Source organism: Diabrotica virgifera, chromosome 9, assembly GCF_917563875.1.
Source record: "Diabrotica virgifera virgifera chromosome 9, PGI_DIABVI_V3a".
Taxonomy (NCBI): domain Eukaryota; kingdom Metazoa; phylum Arthropoda; class Insecta; order Coleoptera; family Chrysomelidae; genus Diabrotica; species Diabrotica virgifera.
Window position 1 is genome coordinate 30,067,575 of NC_065451.1, and position 18,578 is coordinate 30,086,152.

The following is an 18,578-nucleotide window of genomic DNA, read 5'->3' on the forward strand; positions in this document are numbered from 1 at the left end:
TATCACAATTGTAACGCCTTGCTATTTGCTGATGACTTGAAGTGCTTTAAAGTTATAAAAAATCATTATGATGCTGCCATATTGCAATTAGAACCGACTAACCTCTCTGTATGGTGTTCACTTAACGGTATGAACCTTAATTCCAGCAAATGTCACGTAATTAATTTTAACCGTACTCACCACTGTAAACAAAATCAAGGACTTGGGGATTACACTGGAAAATTCTCTTTGTTTCAATACTCACATCATCAATATATTCAAACATCTACGAAAATGTTGGGTTTTGTAAAAAGAACAACTCGTGATTTTACAAACGTATCCAGTATTAGAGTTCTTTACTTCTCCTTGGTCAGGTCTCACCTAGAGTATTGTTCTATGTAACTTCGCGTTTAAAGTCGCCGTTACATGATCCTGAAGAAATCTGTGTCATTAATTTACTACTAAGCTGTTATTTTTAATTAATAACAATGAGTGGTTGTATCGTATTGACGCTGCTGTAAATGTGAGTGCGAGTAAGATGCACAATTGGACTGCTGGAATACTGCAAGCGCCAGTTAACTTGGCGAGACGCATTGCACAGTGGCTTATGGGATGATCATCAGTCTGTGTCGTTGTGCGTATTCGCTGTCGCCAAGTTAACTGGCGCTTGCAGTAGCTTCTCTCTCGCACTCAGCATTTACAGCCCCGCACACGTGCATGGCGCTTATTATTATTACTTAAAAATAACAGCTTAGTAATAAAATAATGACAAAATTTTCTTCAGGATCTTGTAGGGGGGGCTTCAAACTTTGATTTAGTCATATATTGACTTTCATAATAATAACTTTTAACCGAGTTATTAAGCCTTGAAAATCGCCATTTTTCGTTTTTTTCAATTTTAAATTGCTTATAAGTCGAAAACGATCAACTTTAGAGAAAAATTATAAGAGACATTTTTTGTCCAGAATGATCCAAAAAATTTAAGAAAAAATTGTTCGGACCAAAGATATTGATTCTTGCAATTTGATTAAAAAAAAATTGTTAAAAAAAAATTGGCCCACTTTTCACTTGGGCGACTTCTTGAACCTTATTCTGGGATGTCTCACGAATGTGATTATGCAAAAAAATCTCATGGGAATATTTTTCCCTTCGAACCCGCCGTTTTCGCCTTGTCTAATATGTAAGTATTAAAAAATAATCTGACGAATATCACACGACAGTAAGAATAAATAAGACAATAATGCTTCTTTTTTCCTCACATTCAATTGCCACTCGAGCCCTGCGGGCTCTCGTGTCTATTGCCAGACAACAAATTTTTTGGAAAAACTGTCGCATTATTGTCAATTTATTCTCACTCTCTTGTGATATTATACCTGAAACTATTAAATATATTTTTTGTTTATTCAAATAAAATTAAACAAAATTAATAAAAAATAAATAAGATTTTATAATTTGCTGCTTGTCCTTTTCGTGTGTTCAGAATTTTTCTCCTGCTTGCGGTTGTGGCAATAAAATGGAAAGGAGAAAAAGTTAACACATATGGGATGAACGAAGGCTCCGTTGCTCAGAATCGGTTAGAGATGTGGGTGTGGTTCTTTATATTTTCTTATTAGCTGGGAAATAGATGAATAATAGACAGAAAAAAAATAAAAAAGGGAAAATAGCTACTAGAGCTAAACTAGGACACAATGGATAAAAGAATTAAACAAATAATGAATCAATATTAAGCGAAAAGGGCGCCACTTTGATCTTTTAGTTTTAAAAGGGAAGACAAAGAACAGGTCTTTAAATAAACCAAAAAAATTCAAAGGTAGTTAAATAAAAATAATCATTTCAAGATAAATATAAATTCATATAAAGATATGTAATAAAGATAAGAAAGATAAGTAAAACCTACCTTATTATTTCTTACTCAGTTGACCAGATAGAAGGGAGATGGATAATTAGTAACAAGCCAACATTATTAAAAATTAATACTATTTATTAAACAACAAAAAAAAATTATTAAGAAAAGAAATTAAGGTTGACCTCTTTCTGGTTTTACATCTTTTTGTAAAAGGGATTTTCCACAAATACAAATAAATACAACATTAAGTAGGTACCTTTGTGTCTCTGCTTTAATGTCCTTCAGCTTCCAACGCTAAGTCCAGATATACGGTCGTAGCACTTTTCACTTGACTACCACAAAAATACAATACTGATGTGGTACATTTTCGAATTTACAGGAGTATGTAGTTTGAAAAGTTCAGCAATGCTTTACTGGTTTTAGTAACTTATGTAACTTGTTGTGACGTAAATACACGACTTCATTTCACCATGATTATTAATAAAAACTGCTTGATTAATATGAAATGCGTTCCAAAAGGAACAGGGGGTGACTTCTAGACCGAAATAAAAGTCGATGACTACCGACATCAAACCCTGTAGCCAAATCGACGATCTCCATAATTGCACCTAAGTGCAAACTCTCCCAGTGTTTTACGAAGACATCACTGGACACTACACAATCAGAAGTTCGACCTCTCTCACTCGTTGGCTGATCGATAATCCTTCATCTTAGCTACCTCCTCATCGCTCCTACCCCAGAAAACATAGCACCTTTCCTCCAGCTCACACCTCATGATCCGACCAACCAATCAAGAAAATATTGTCCTTTTCATGACAAAATAATTGACGAATCCAAAACCAATTACAGAAACAAGAACAGCCCTGAAAAGCACCATTTCTCCCGAATATATCACAAAACGTTAGTCTAGCCAATCAAAAATGAGATACCGTGATTCCAGATAACAAATATTAACCAATCCTAGCAAAATACTAAGCCCTGCTCTTTTGCATGACACAATGTTTAGCAAATCAGAACAGAATACGATGATTTAGATTTTTGCATCGTCATCTTTTTCGCTAAATTTTGAGTATGCGACTATTAGTTAGGAAAATAAATAAGTTTTAAAGTGTTTACATTTGCAAGATATTTCCATTAGATTACGACAAAAGATTGATCATAATTTATTCCAAATTAAGCTGACTTAAGTAAGAAGAACAACAAACAGGGCACTTAGATCACTACGTTTAATTTCTCAATGTTTATTCTGGATATGAGTTGACATGGAAAAGGGATTAACTTTATATCGAACGTTGAAGTTGCTTATATTTATGGTGAACAATAATGAACCACTCAAAGTTCACTTGTGTTCTTTAACGAAAGGAAACAGACACTTGTATAAACACCTAAATTTTCTAATAGTCCATAGCGTATAAACATTTCATTAAATGGAACTGGAGTGTTTTTTTTTACCTCGAAGAGCCTTTTATCTTTTAGACTGTAAAAATACCAACATAAATCAATCTATGCTAAAGCGTAGAAACATTACGATTCTACTTAGGAATTTTTTCACGGCGAAATTTCACTCACAGTGTGATACGAGACTTTTTCTTCTCCAAGTGAGATGGAATTCTTTTAAGAAATTAACGTGTGTCTGCATCGTTACACGGTTCGTCAGAAAAGTACCGTTTAGAGATATTTTTTTGAAAATTTAGAAATATTAAAAAATTCATATTTTGTCCAATTTAAGTCCAAAAGTTAAATAATTGCACTTTTCTTCGATGAAATTTGTCACTCGTTATTCTTCTGTCTTCAGAATATTTCTACTGCTCGAGATATTGTATTTCGGACACCGGTTGCTATAGAGAAAAATTTTTAGTACGGTTCTGCTCGGAATTCTACGTTCTACGGTTCTCCTAGCAAGGAGTCTACCTATGTAATTTCGTATTTTTCACGTCAGTCCTATGAGAGTTATGGTGTCATGGGCAACCCCCCTTATGACGTACGGGTATGAAAAATAGATAACAACCTATTCTCAGTCCTGCCGAATATATACGTAAAATTTCATAAAAATCGGTCAAACCGTTTCGTAAGAGTATGGCAACAAACACTGTGAAAAGAGCATTTTATACATATAGATGTAAACATTTTGGTGGCTATTAAAATGACTATATTAAACCGTATAAAACTTCCCTGAACTTCCACAAATAATCCAACATCAAAATTAGCCAAATAGGTCCAGCCATTCTAGAGTTTTTAGTACGTTCTTTAACGGTAAAATATTGCAAAACCTCTAAATTTAAAAAAACCGCATTGGCAACCCTTTCAACATTTAAAGAACCGCTTGGATTGACATGAAATTTGGCATACACATAGCTAACAAGTCAAAGAAAAAAAGTGATATTGTGCCGATATGTGCTTTTGCCCCGGGGGTGCTTTTCACCCCCTCTTGGGGGTGTCCAAATATTCGTCCAAAGAAAGTCAGGATATGGATAAACTGGCTAATTTTAAGTAACTTTTGTTCTATAGAGTTTTTTCACTAAGTCAATACTTTTCGAGTTATTTGGCAGTGAATATGTTGATTTTTTCAACAAAATAACCACGCTTTTAGACGGTTTTTCGCAAATAACTCAAATAGTAAGTACTTTGTCGAAAAACATTCTTAGCAAAAATATAGCCCACAAAAAATTTAAAAAAATGGTGTATACATCACGTCTCTACACCTAGTAGAAGCAGAGTTATATCTTATGAAAAATAGGTTCATATTCGTCAAATTCCAAATGGAATACTTTAACGTGAAATAACCAAAAATGAAGCACATTTCGGGGAAAACTCTTTACAGCTTATTTAAAGTGTTTAAAAAAAGCTTCATTTTTGTTTTATAAAAAAAATTTCTAGCATCAAAAGTAAACAAGTTACGCTCAAAATAAAGTTAGTCCCTTTTTTTTTTGGTAAAAAAATCGGGAACATCACCCCCTAATTAGTATCTCAAATGAACTTAATCGTTACGACTTCACAAGTTTCTTGACTCCTGTATGTATTGTTTATATGCTCTGTAAGTTTAATCGGTCCAAAGTCCTTATTTTTGAAAGGGCTGTAGTTAAAAGGAGTTGAACGAGTCACTGATCACGAATGTATGCAAATTTAGAAACACCAAATCTTAATCAATTTTTGTCTAACAGAAAAACAAAAAAATACATGATATTCAGAAAAGCAATGCTGACTTTTTTTGTTTTTCGAGATTTTTGGTATCTCTAACAATTTTTAAGATATTTTGAAAAAAACCATATTTTTCAAAATTAAAATTTTTAAAAATTTTTCTTTAACACCAAATTTTTTCCAAAATAAGCACTTTGAATCGATGAAATTTACAGATCATATAAACACAACATAAGTAAAATAATTTGTGGAGCGGTAACGATTAATTTCATTTAAGTTGCTAATTAGGGGGTGGTCTTCCTGATTTTTTTTGCCAAAACAAAAGGGACCAATTTTATTTTGAGCGTAACTTGCTTAAATTTAATGCTAAAAACTTTTTATAAAAACAGAAATAAAGCTTTTTTTAAACACTTTAAAAAAGTTATAATGGGTTTTTCCCAAAAAGTGCTTAATTTTTTGGATATTTCACTTCGAAGTATTCTATTTAAAATTTGGTGAATATGAATCTATTTTTCATTGGCTATAACTCTGGTTTTACGAGGTCCAGAAACGCGTATACCATTTTTCTTTACTTTTTTACAGGCTATATTTTTGCTAAGAACGTTTATTTCGACAAAATACTTACTTTTTGAGTTATTTGCGAAAAACCGTCTAAAAATGTAGTTATTTTGTTGAAAAATGAACATATTCACTCGCAAATAACTCGAAAAGTGTTGACTTGTCGAAAAATCTCTATAGAACAAAAGTTACTTAAAATTACTCAGTTTATTCATTTCCGGACTTATTTTGGACTTAAATTTTTTCACCCCCAAGAAGGGGTGAAAGTCACCCCCAGGGCAAAAGCACACATCGGCACAATATCACTTTTTTTCTTTGACATGTTAGTTATGCGTATGCCAAATTTCATGTCAATCCAAGCGGTTCTTTAAAATTTAGAGCAAAAACCGTGAAAGAATGGACTATTTAGCGAGACTAACGAAGGGAAATTGATTTTTATATACAGTGGTGTTAAAAATCACCTAAGCGCTACCCAAGTTTTTGAGGTTTAACACAAGTTTTTTGTATATTTTCGCTAATTCATTTTAAGTTTGTGCTTGTAATTAGCATTATCGGTATACTTACTAATAGGCTATTGATTATATTCAAAATAAGATAGCTAAAAGGAACTACACCGTTAACAGGATTTTATTGTCTTATAGGGTCAATGATGATCTATATATGAAAAAACCGCGGAGTGCTACCATTTAAAGGGGTGCGTTTTTGAGAAATGGGTGAATTAGTCCCTGGGCACAGGTTACATTAGGGTGAGTTCTATGTCCTTTTGGTACAAACATACCTACATAAAAATTGTTCTTGGTTAAATTTCCTATCTAAATATCACTTTTTAAAGTCAATGATACTTTTTTTTACAAAAATATATTCAAAAGAAAAAGCACAATGAAACCCAAAAGAAAGAAATTTTGTTTTTTGTCCCATAACTTTTGTCCACGAGGATATAGGTATATACATTGTTTTACAGAAAAAAAAACCTACATATTTCTTCTTTAAAACGTTGTTCAGTAGAGGTAATTAGGATTTATAGTTTTCGAAATATGATTTTTCAAAGTTCGCCACTCACAGCAATTTTGGGCAATTTTCCTTGTTATTTCTCAAATATTGTTCTGTAACTTTTTTCTACGTAACTTTAGGTATAGTATTTTTACTACAAAAACGTTATTTCGTAGGTCGAAATTTTTGACGTAAGAGAACTGTCAAAACATTAGAATGTGACTTTTCATTATTGTCATGTTTATAAAAACATGGCAATAGTGAAAAGTCACATTCTAATGTTTTGACAGTTCTCTTACGTCAAAAATTTTGACCTACGTAATAACGTTTTTGTAGTAAAAATACTATATATGCAATGGTACACGTAATAGAAATATAAATCAATTACCTTTAAAATGGTCTACCGTATAACGTTGTACGACTTTTTTTAAAGAGATTATGGTTTTTCAAAGTTTTATACTTTTAACGATTTTTTATAATATAAAAAAAATAATATTATTAAATAATATATTATATATTATATAATATTATATTATAGGTATATAGTATATATAATATAATATTATATTATATATTATATAATAAAAAAGCTTATTTTGTTTACTTTAAAATGGTGTATTACAAAAAATTCTTGGATTATTTTTTAAATTTCTCATTATAACTTTTCTTTCTTGTGCATGAATATACTATATATTGCTCAATAAAGAGGACTTTCTTTCTGTTCTTTAAAATGGTGTATCATTGTATCATCTATATTTAAATAATAGAAACCGAGTGATTCTTTGATATTTGTTTCCTGTATTATTTAAAATTATTTCTTTTACAAAAATAACATAAACATTAGTCTTAGAAAACATCACTTTAGTTAAAAATTTTTAAACGTTGACATTTAAAAAATTTTCAAAATCAAAGTCCATCTCTTCGTTAGCATCAGCTTCAATATCTTCCTCTGACAACTCAGATATCTTAGAGTTCCCACAATTAGTACCCATGCACATGCACCCTTTGCAGAATATTGAACAACTAATTCCTATCTTCCTACAACCGCAGTTTTTTGTACATCCTTTGGTACATTTACATGCTATTTTTTCAAGCAAAGCTTGTGGTGCAGGAGCTTTAACAGTAAATATTGGAATTAATCCATATTTTGAAGTTTGCCCGGCCGAGTCAAGTGGATCCAAAGTATTACTTACCTATAAAAAATAAGATTCAATCATAACACACAATCACATAAAAAAGTTATAATGAGAAATTTAAAAAATAATCCTAAAATCAAAAATCGCTGCAAGTACTTACAACATTTTGAAAAAGCATATCTTATTCAAAAATAATCCTAGAATTTTTTATAATACACTTTTTAAAGTAAACAGAATAAGCTTTCTTTTTTATTATATAATATATACCAAAATGTAGAAAAAAAAGTTATAATGGGAAATTTAAAAAATAATCGTAAAAAATATAAAAACTTGTTAAAAATAAAAAATCTTGAAAAAGTTAACCTCTGTAAAAGAAGTCATACAACATTATACAGTAGAACATTTTAAAGATAATTGATTTCTATTTCTCTTACATGTACCATTGCATATGCCTAAAGTTGCGTAGGAAAAAGTTACAGAACAATATTTGCGAAATAACAAGGAAAATTGCTGTGAGTGGCGAACTTCGAAAAATCATATTTCGAAAACTGTAAACCCTAATGACCTCTACCAAACATAATTTTAAAGAGAAAATATGTAAGTATTTTTTCTGTGAAGCAATGTCTATACCTATATCCCCGTGGACAAAAGTTATGGGACAAAAAACAAAATTTCTTTCTTTTGGGTTTCTTTGTGCTTTTTCTTTTGAATATATTTTTGTAAAAAAAAGTATCTTTGACTTTGAAAAGCTATATTTAGATAGGAAATTTAACCAGGAACAATTTTTATGTAGACGTGTTTGTACCAAAAGTGTATAGAACTCGCCCTAATGTAATCTGTGCCCAGGGACTAATTCACTTATTTCTCAAAAACGCACCCCTTTAAATGGTAGAATTCCGCGGTTTTTTCATATATAGAGATTCATTGACCATATGAAATAATAAAACCCCGTTAACGTTGTAGTTCCTTTCTATAGTACATAATCAATAGCCTATAATGTTTTTTTAATTAATAGCTAAGAATTCTATAGAAAAGATTAAAATAATCTGATTGAAGGGATTTCCCATAATCCGAGAAAATTATGAGGTGATTATTAAGTCGTTAAAGTACTATTAAATTGAATCTTAATGACAAATTTGCCACATATTTTGACTATATAAACACTGTAGTTACCCTAACACATTTATTCGCTCTTTGATTTTTGATAAAAAGGTCAAAATCAGGTCATCCCAGACCAAACAAACTAAATTATCGGACGAAAAGCGTTTTGAAATTATTTTTCACCATAAAAACGACAAATCTAGTTGCGAAATAGTATCCGCAGTAAACTGAAATCAATCTACAGTAATTAGAGTCATTAAGAAGTATGCTGAACAAGGAAAAATCGACCACAGACCGCGTAGTACGGTAAGGTGATGCATTACTTTTTAACACCACTGTATAAGATGTAAATATTTAGATGGCTATTAAAAAATAACGGTTGGTGATAAAAAAGTGAAAAATTAGAGTTGCATTTATCTTTGTGTTCAACATCATATAACATTAAGAAAACAATTTGTCCAAAAAAATAAAAATAAATATCAGGTGGGCAACCCCCCTTGTGACGTACGGTTATAAAAAATAGATAACAATATATTCTCAGTCTTGCCGAATATAGGCGTAAAATTTCATAAAAATCGGTCAAACCGTTTCGGAGTATGGCAACAAACACTGTGAAAAGGGCATTTTATACATATACAGGGTGATTGATAAGTGGGGTAAAAGCACAATAGATCCGCTATAGTAATAGATAGCAATAAAAGTTAATAACAAAAATTTTAGCCACCTTTGAGCTTCACATTACAAAATTAGTTAGAATGTTACAGGGTGTTCGATAACACAGTGGCAACCAAACGTTTTTTTTAATGGAACACCCTATATTTTATTTTAAATTCGAAATCCTATTAACTTCTCCATCACAAAAATATAAAGGTTTGTTATGTTATATAGGGTATTTACAAAGTTATAACCAATTTTTTATGAAAATCGTAACAAGTTCAACTCCCTGTATAAATAAAAATAAGCAAAACAGCAACGGTTTATTAATGCCATATTTTTTAACGTATTGTCAAAATTTTCAAGAATGGTCGATGTTGCTAATTTTCTTTATATCAAATACAGGGAGAGTCAAAACGCAAGTACATTATTTTCTCAGTAATTTTAAATGGAACACCCTGTATTTTATATCACTATTAAAAAGTACCATTACCGTACTTTAATTTTTAGATAACATTCCCTATGTCTAAATAAATTAGTTTTCGAAATTTTTTCATTTTTCAATGGACCAGTAGCGTGGCTACCCAAATCACCAGAATTTAATAAACTGGACTGATTTTTTTGGGGTTACGTTAATAATGAAGTTTAGAAAATACCTCCAACAACAAGGGATGAGATGAAAAATAGAATATAAAGTGTATTTCGATGTGTTAATTTACAAATCCTTCGTAGAGTAAGTAGCTCATTCAATGATCGTTTTTAATCGTGCATATATGTGTTAGGGAGATAATTTTATGTAACTATGTACACCTTATGTAATTAAATATTAAAAATATTTTATTAAAAGTTCCTAATTTTTTCAAACATGTTTTTTTCTGCAAAATGTATTACTGAAAAATTATGTTTCGTTCTTTATTTGTTACAATGTTACATTTACATACAAAAGTAGTGTTTAATTGTCTTCACAAAATGTTGTATTTTGTGTTTGTGTGTTTTTTTGTAAAATTTATTACTAATTTTCTTTGTTTATTTGTTGCATTTACATAAAAAGATAAGTGGTTTTTAATTGTTTCAAAAATGTTGCATGTTGTGGTTGTGTTTTTGTTTATAAAATGTATTACTAATACATTTTTTTTATTTCTTTATTTGCTACAGTGTTACATTGATTACCGGATTGATAATCGGTAATCGTCAATTGTCAATTCAGTCATGGCTTACTTAAAATTTAGATAAATTTAAACACCTAAAATAATTTGCTCTGAAAAATGAAAATATCTCGAAAACTAATAAATTCTGGCATAGAGAATGTTATATAAAAATTAAAGTACGTTAATGTTACTTTTCAACAATGATATAAAATACAGGGTGTTCCATTTAACATTACTGAGAAAATATAGTACTTGCGTTTTGACTCACCCTGTATTTGATATAAAGAAAATTAGCAATACCAATAATTCTTGAAAATTTTGACAATAAATAAAAAAAATATGGCATTAATAAACCATTGCTGTTGTGCTTATTTTTATTTATACGGGGAGTTAAACTTGTTACGATTTTCATACAAAATTTGTTATAACTTTGTAGATACCCTGTATAACATTACAAACCTTTATATTTTTGTGATGGAGAAGTTAACAGGATTTCGAATATAAAATAAAATATAGGGTATTCCATTAAAAAAAAAACATAAGTTTGGTCTGCCACTGTGTTATCGAACACCCTGTAACATTCTAACTAATTTTGTAATGTAAAGCTCAAAGTTGGCTACAATTTTTGTTAGCATGTAACTTTTATTGCTATCTATTACTATAGCGGAGCTATTGATCCTCACTAATCAATCACCCTGTATATGTAAAAATGTTGGTGGCTATTAAAATGACTACATTAAATCGTATAAACCTTCCCTGAACTTCCACAAATAATCCAACATCAAAATTAGCCAAAACGGTCCAGCCACCCTCAAGTTGTAGCGAGACTAACGAACAGCAATTGATTATTATATATAAGATGTAACATGGAATGTTAGGGGTCTGCTAGAGCCAGGTAAATTGTATATATTAGAAAATGAACTGATCAAGGAGAAGATAGATATCTGCGGGATATCTGAGACACACTGGGAAGGCCAAGGACATTGGGAAGCTACTCACTATAAAGTTTTCATGTCAGGAGCTAACAAATCAGGACAAAAAGGCGTAGCAATATTTATTCAAAAACGTTGGGCAAAATATGTACATGAATACCTTCCAATAAACGATCGTATAATAAAAATAACCCTAAACGCTAAACCAGTCAAAATGCACATTATACAGGTATATATGCCAACATCCGAAGCGACAGAAGATATAGTAGAAGAAACATACCATCTGATACATGAAACCATCTCTAATATACCTAAGAAAGAACCAATGATGATAATAGGAGATTGGAACGCAAAAATAGGAAGAACGAAAGTAGACGAACATTTGAAAGGAACGATAGGTGAGCATGGCTTAGGCGAGCGAAATGACAGAGGTGAACGGCTCCTTCAATTTGCCATCGATATGGATCTCAGTATAGTAAACACAATGTTTAAACATCATCCGCGAAGATTATCAACATGGTCTTCGCCTGGAGGACGATACAAGAACCAAATAGATTATATTCTTGTCACTAAACGATGGAGGAGCTCTGTAATCAATGTGAAGACAAAACCAGCTGCAGACTGTGGTTCGGACCATAAAATGCTACAAGCAGAACTTCGCATTAAGTTGCAAAGTAAAACAATTGTAAACAAAAGACAAAAATTGGTTCCAAAACCCCCGGAAAAGTTTAGAGAGGCACTAGCAAAAGCTGACCTACCAGCGACTACCGGAGACCCTGACAAAAACGTGGGAATATACAAAGAAGTTGATCACCGAAGCCACCAACAATACAAACGCCAAAGAAAAAATAGATAGGAAAAAACATTGGATAACTGAAGAAACTCCCAACCTTGTTGAAGAAAGACGAAAACTTAGAAACGGCACGTCAAATTCAATATAAAAAGAAATAGAGATAAGCACCATAAATAAAACTATAAAACACTTGTGCAGAAGGGACAAAAATAATTATATAAAAAGCATATGTGAACAACTAGAGTAACATGCTGACCGCCAAGAATCTAGAGAACTTTTCTCCAAAGTCAAATATCTAGCGAGAGAATTTAAACCACAGACACAGATCATCAAAGATAATAGTGAAAATACCATAATAAACCCAGACGGTATCGCAGAGGTTTGGAAACAATATTGTGAAATACTATTCTCTAACAACGACCCAGAACATAATAATGAGAAAAGAAGTTATGAAAAAGAACCTCAAATATTGAAATCTGAAATTGAGTCGGCAATAAAAAAGCTAAAATATAGAAAAGTACAAGGAGAGGATAGAATAACAGCTGAAATACTCAAAGAAATGGGAGAATTAGGGACGGAAGTAATGCTTAGAATTTGCAATGAGATCTGGAATACCGGAAAGTGGCCAAATGACTGGGGTAAACTCACGTTTATCCCCATATACAAAAAAGGTTCTCCGACAGATTGCAGTAATTACCGTACAGTAGCGTTGATATCACACGCGAGCAAAGTACTTCTAACAATAATCAATGAAAGATTAAAATCCATTCTCTTACCGCAAATTCCCCAAGAACAATGCGGATTCGTCCCAGGTAGGGGAACAAGAGAACACATTCTTAATATTAGTCAAATTATCGAAAAATCTCGAGAGTTTAACATAGAAACATATTTGTGCTTTGTTGACTACTCCAAGGCCTTCGATAACGTAAAATGGGATAAAATGTGGCATATACTTAGAGAAATGGGTACGCCAGAACATATCTATTACAAGCACTTTATGTAAATAACACCGCTAATGTAAGAGTTAATAATGTGGTTTCGAAAAACTTCAAATTAAAATCTGGAGTACGGTAGGGATGTATAATATCCCCCATTCTACTCAATATATACCGGGTGGTGAATCGGAAAACGGGCCATAGGAAACTCAATGTAAAATTCTAAACTGTTGAATTCCTGCTTCCCTAAGTATTTTACATCAAAAGTCATGGGAAACTATTTGTAGGGAACTGAAATCTGTATCGAAAACACGTGTTAAAATTGTTCTAGGAACTAAATGTACTCCAAAATTTTGCAAAAATATAATACATTTTTCAGGCCACCCCTAAAAGTCAGGCCACACGTAGTGCATGAATGTTTATGATGTGTTGCGTTTGATGATATTGATGTACGATGTGTGACAATTTGAATTGTCAATATTTTTATTTTATGATTAAATATTTATAAACAATAAATTTTATTAAAAATACTACTACTACACTAGTAAACAATAAATATTACTTTGTAAACAGTAAATTGTATTGTTTAGATAATTACATTTTTTAGATAATAAATTCTATTGTTTATAAAGTAAAGTTAATGAAATGTACCTACTCAGTTGACGAAAAATCGCAATGTTTAATTCAGGCAATAGTGCGAGCACTGCCAGATTTTATTTAACATAATGATACACTCCAATTCAATTCCAGGTTAAACAACAATTCAAAGAATTTCAATATAATTTTACTGTGATCCTTATTCCTAAATTGTAACTATACATTTTTATTATTTAAGGAACGAATAAAAATAAATTATGATAATTTCTAAACATAAAACTATAATAAATGTTCAAACAATCCGCCATTTTGTACTAAACAGTATCCCAATCTATCGTAAAATTCTCGTCTAACATTAGCTAGAACGCGTGGCGTTATTTTTGCACACTCTTCAATAATTCTAATTTTTAATGCTTCAATATCGGTAAATTTTTGATCAGAATAAATTTTTGATTTTAGATAGCCCCAGATAAAATAATCGTTTGGAGCTAGATCTCCCGATCTCGGAGGCCACTTAATGTTACAATTAGGTCCAATCAAACAATTATTAAAGCTGTTTTTAAGGAATTCTTTAACCTCACGGTTATTGTGCGCAGGGCATCCATCCATTTGAAACCAAATTTCTTCTTCATCTGGAGCTACTTCTGCAAGTCTCGGTAAAATCTTTTCTTGTAGCAAGTCTAAGAACTTTTCTGAATTTAAATTTTCCTCGTAGAAAAATGGCCCAATAATATTGTGTCTAAATATTCCCAACCAGACATTTATTTTTCGACGGTATTGGGTATGGCTTTCAATAATGTTTTCAGGCTTTCTTGTCGACCAAACCCTATAATTTTGAACATTTGGTTCATTATTCAATGTAAATGTACATTCATCACTAAACAAAATGTTTTTTAAAAATTGTCTGTCTGCATTAGCCTTCTCTAAAAGTTCAAAACAAAATTCCCCTCGTCTCTCAGCATCTCCTTGTCTTAGTTCTTGATGACGTTGAAATTTATAAGAACGGAATTTATTCTTTTTCAAAATTTTTAATGCCGTGGAATTATGAATATTAAACTGGTCTGCAATAGTCCGAGAACTTATTTTAGGATTTTCTACTACCGCTGTTAATACATTTATTTCATTTTGATTTTCTAAATTTCTTGGTACCTCAGCAAAATTGTTTATACAGGTACACTTAGAAATCAGGGTTCCAGTATTTTCAAAATTTTGTAAAATCCTTTGAATTGTTGAATGACTTGGAATTGGTCTATCGGGATATTTTACACTAAATAAAGATCTGACAGTTCGCGCACTATTGCCTAAATATAGCAGTTTTATTATTTCTAATTTCTCCTCAACTGAGTACATTTTTGAATCAACTTTATTTTTTAAACAATAAATCACAAAATAAATAATATTTTGGCAATTCAAATAATTGTCAAATATCAGAAACGTCAATATGCCCAAACGCAACATTATGTCATAATATATTCTTGCAATACGTGTGGCCTGACTTTTAGGGGTAGCCTGAAAAATGTATTATATTTTTGCAAAATTTTGGAGTACGTTTAATTCGTAGGACAATTTTAACATTTGTGTTCGATACAGATTTCAGTCCTCTACAAATAGTTTCCCATGACTTTTGATGTAAAATATTTAGGGAAGCAGGAATTCAACAGTTTAGAATTTCCCATTGAGTTTCCTATGGCCCGTTTGACGATTCACCACCCTGTATAGTGAACACATTATGCGTCAAGTTTTTGAGGAATGGAAGGTGGAGCAACGATAGGAGGAAGAAAAATAAAAAAATCTACGTTATGCTGATGACACTGTTGGCGTCTTCACCAGAAGAACTGGAAGAAATTATGAACAGGCTAGGAACGGTGAGTACGGAATATGGTTTGAACATAAATATACAGAAAACCAAAGTAATGATCATCGATAGAATCAGAAACAACCAACCGGAGATAAGAGACTTGGCAGGTTACGAAGTGGTCAGACAATTTAATTACGTAGCCTCCGTTATTACTAACAGTGGAGGATGCGAAGACGAGATTCGTAGGCGCATCATAATGGCCAGATCGGCAACAGCCAAACTCACAAAAATATGGAAGAATACTGACATTACAAAACACACAAAATTACGCCTTGTCCGAGCGGTAATATTTCCTATCGCCACCTACGCTTCAGAGACTTGGACCATCAAAAAAGCAGATTCAAAACGTATAATGGCATTTGAAATGTGGGTCTACCGGAGAATGTTGCGCATACCATGGACCGCACATCGCACAAATAATTCAATATTAGCCGAACTTAACATAAAAACTAGACTCAGCACAACTATCAACCAAAATATACTGAGATATTTTGGACATATAACTAGAAGAAGAGAAGGCATGGAACGAATGATAGTTGAAGGCAACGTACAGGGCAGAAGATCAAGAGGAAGATCTCCATTACGATGGTCGGACCAAATAAAGGACATTACTGGTTACTCATTCTCCGAAGCAAAGCAACACGCGCAGGAGAGAGAGAACTGGACAAAAATAGTCAAACTACTTACATGACGAAACTACATCCTTACGAAGGAGAACAGATAGAGGAGGAGGTAAATATTTAGATGTCTACTAAAAAATAACGGTTAGCGATAAAAAAGTGAAAGTTGCATTTACCTTTGTGTTCAACATCATATAAAATTAAGAAAAAAAATTTGCCAAAAAAATATAAAAAAAAACTATTATCAGTCCTGTCAACTGTAGGGGTAAAATTTCATAAAAATCGGTCAAACCGTTTCGGAGGAGTATGGCAACAAACACTGTGAAAAGAGCATTTTATACACATAGATGTAAACATGTTGGTGGCTACCAAAATGACTATAAAATCGTATAAACTCCCTGAACTTCCACAAATAATCCAACATCAAAATTAGCCAAATCGGTCCAGCTATTCTTGAGCTTTAGCGAGACTAACGAACAACAATTGATGTTTATATAAGATTAATTTCATAAGTAAAAGTATTCACTTCACAAGCTACTAAATTGAAATTTGTATTAAAGTTTCGTTGACAACTGTTTCGTACAAATTTCACATTTAAATGATTTTTCACCAGTATGCATTCTCATATGCGATTGTAAAACTGGTTTAGTTGAAAACTGTTTGGTGTAAAGTACCCAAAGATCTTATACACATATATTTGGCCAACTCCGAAAAATAGCGTAACGCGGAGCAGTTCTGGTCGGTGGTCTATCTCTCTCTACCGGCGCTTAACTTTCTCTCTTTAGCATATGATGGCCGCCGCCTGTTTGTCACTGTCGTTCCGTTACTCCCACCTCTTGGTAGATACGCTGACACTCGCACGACAGACAAAGATAGCTAGACCACCGTACTTGATATCGACGTTACACCCCGATGCATTGAGTGGCATATCCCTAGCCAAGTCTATTCTCTTTACATGTCTCTGAAAGTACCCCGCACAAACCTTATGGAAATTAGGTCCCAGTGGATTTCGTTCATACTTTGGGAAAATACTCTTTGAAGCATCATGATAAAAAGTTCTCATGGGCACAACTTAATCGTATGAAGGATTTTCAAGATATAGGCACAAACTCGGAAAATTATAAGATTTACTGGATACTCCAATTCCCTGAGCTACTAGTTATCAGGCAACATGTAGACGTTTGGATCAGGAAAAGTACTAGTACTCTAGTATTTTTTCCTGGCTATCCAATGGCGACCTTTACTTTGACCTTGACCTTCAACGGACGTCATCTTCCAGAGTTTCGAGGGTTTTCGGCATTAAATTGATTTAAAACAGATTATTCATGAGTTTTTGGGATCGCTAAACACGAATATGCCATCAGAATTGACCTCTGAAGGACGTCGTGGTCAGGGCACTGCAAGGGAAGTCATCTTCTAGAGTTTCGATGGTTTTCGGCATTTAATTAATGCAAATGCATTACTGGACGGTTTTTTGAGGTCGCTAAACACGAAATGCCGCCAGAACCGACTCCCAAGGTCAATGAAAGGGACTCCTGGAGTTTCAAGGGTCTTTGGTACTACATTAATGCAATTAGTTATAGGTTTTTGGGATTGCTGAACACGAATACGTGATCAGCACAGACACAGGAGCACCTGGTGCCTAAAGTTGTGTTCATTACGAGGCACTAAGCCTTACTCCGATCAATGTATCGTACCCATGTATCCAATACCAGGAATACTGTCGGCAAACGTACAACAAACACTGAGTAAATATAAATACGAAGGGTGACGACAACAATAGATACTAGGCGAGGATACAATCCATTGCTCTCCGTAGTGAACAAATCCTTCGACAGGTAATCTTCTGGAGTTTCGGAGGAATCAAATGAATTACTCTTATTTAACTACAGAAGATAACCTGTCTTAGGCACCAGGTTCTCCTTTGCTGAACACGTATTCGTGCTCAGCAACCCCAAAAACCTGTAACTAATCCGTTTGCATTAATGTAGTACCAAAGACCCTCGAAACTCCAGGAGCGTCTTTCATTGAACTTGGAAACCAGGTGCTCCGGGAATCGGTTTTTGTGACATATTCGTGTTTAGCAGATTTGCATCAATTAAATGCCGAAAACCATCGAAACTCTAGGTGACGTCCCTTGCAGTGGTCCTGGCCACCACGTCCTCCGGAGGTCAATTCTGATGGCATATTCATGTTTAGCGATCGCAAAAACCTATGAGTAATCTGTTTATATTAATTTCATGCCGAAAACCCTCGAAAATCTAGAAGATGACGTCCGTTCAAGGTCAAGGTC

General features: G+C 32.7%; 1 protein-coding gene across 1 annotated transcript in view; it reads right to left on the minus strand.

Moving 5' to 3' along the window:
• Positions 1-18,578, minus strand: part of LOC126890913 (zinc finger protein 208-like) — a 62,583-nt gene that overhangs the window by 20,808 nt on the left and 23,197 nt on the right. The window lies entirely within an intron of this gene.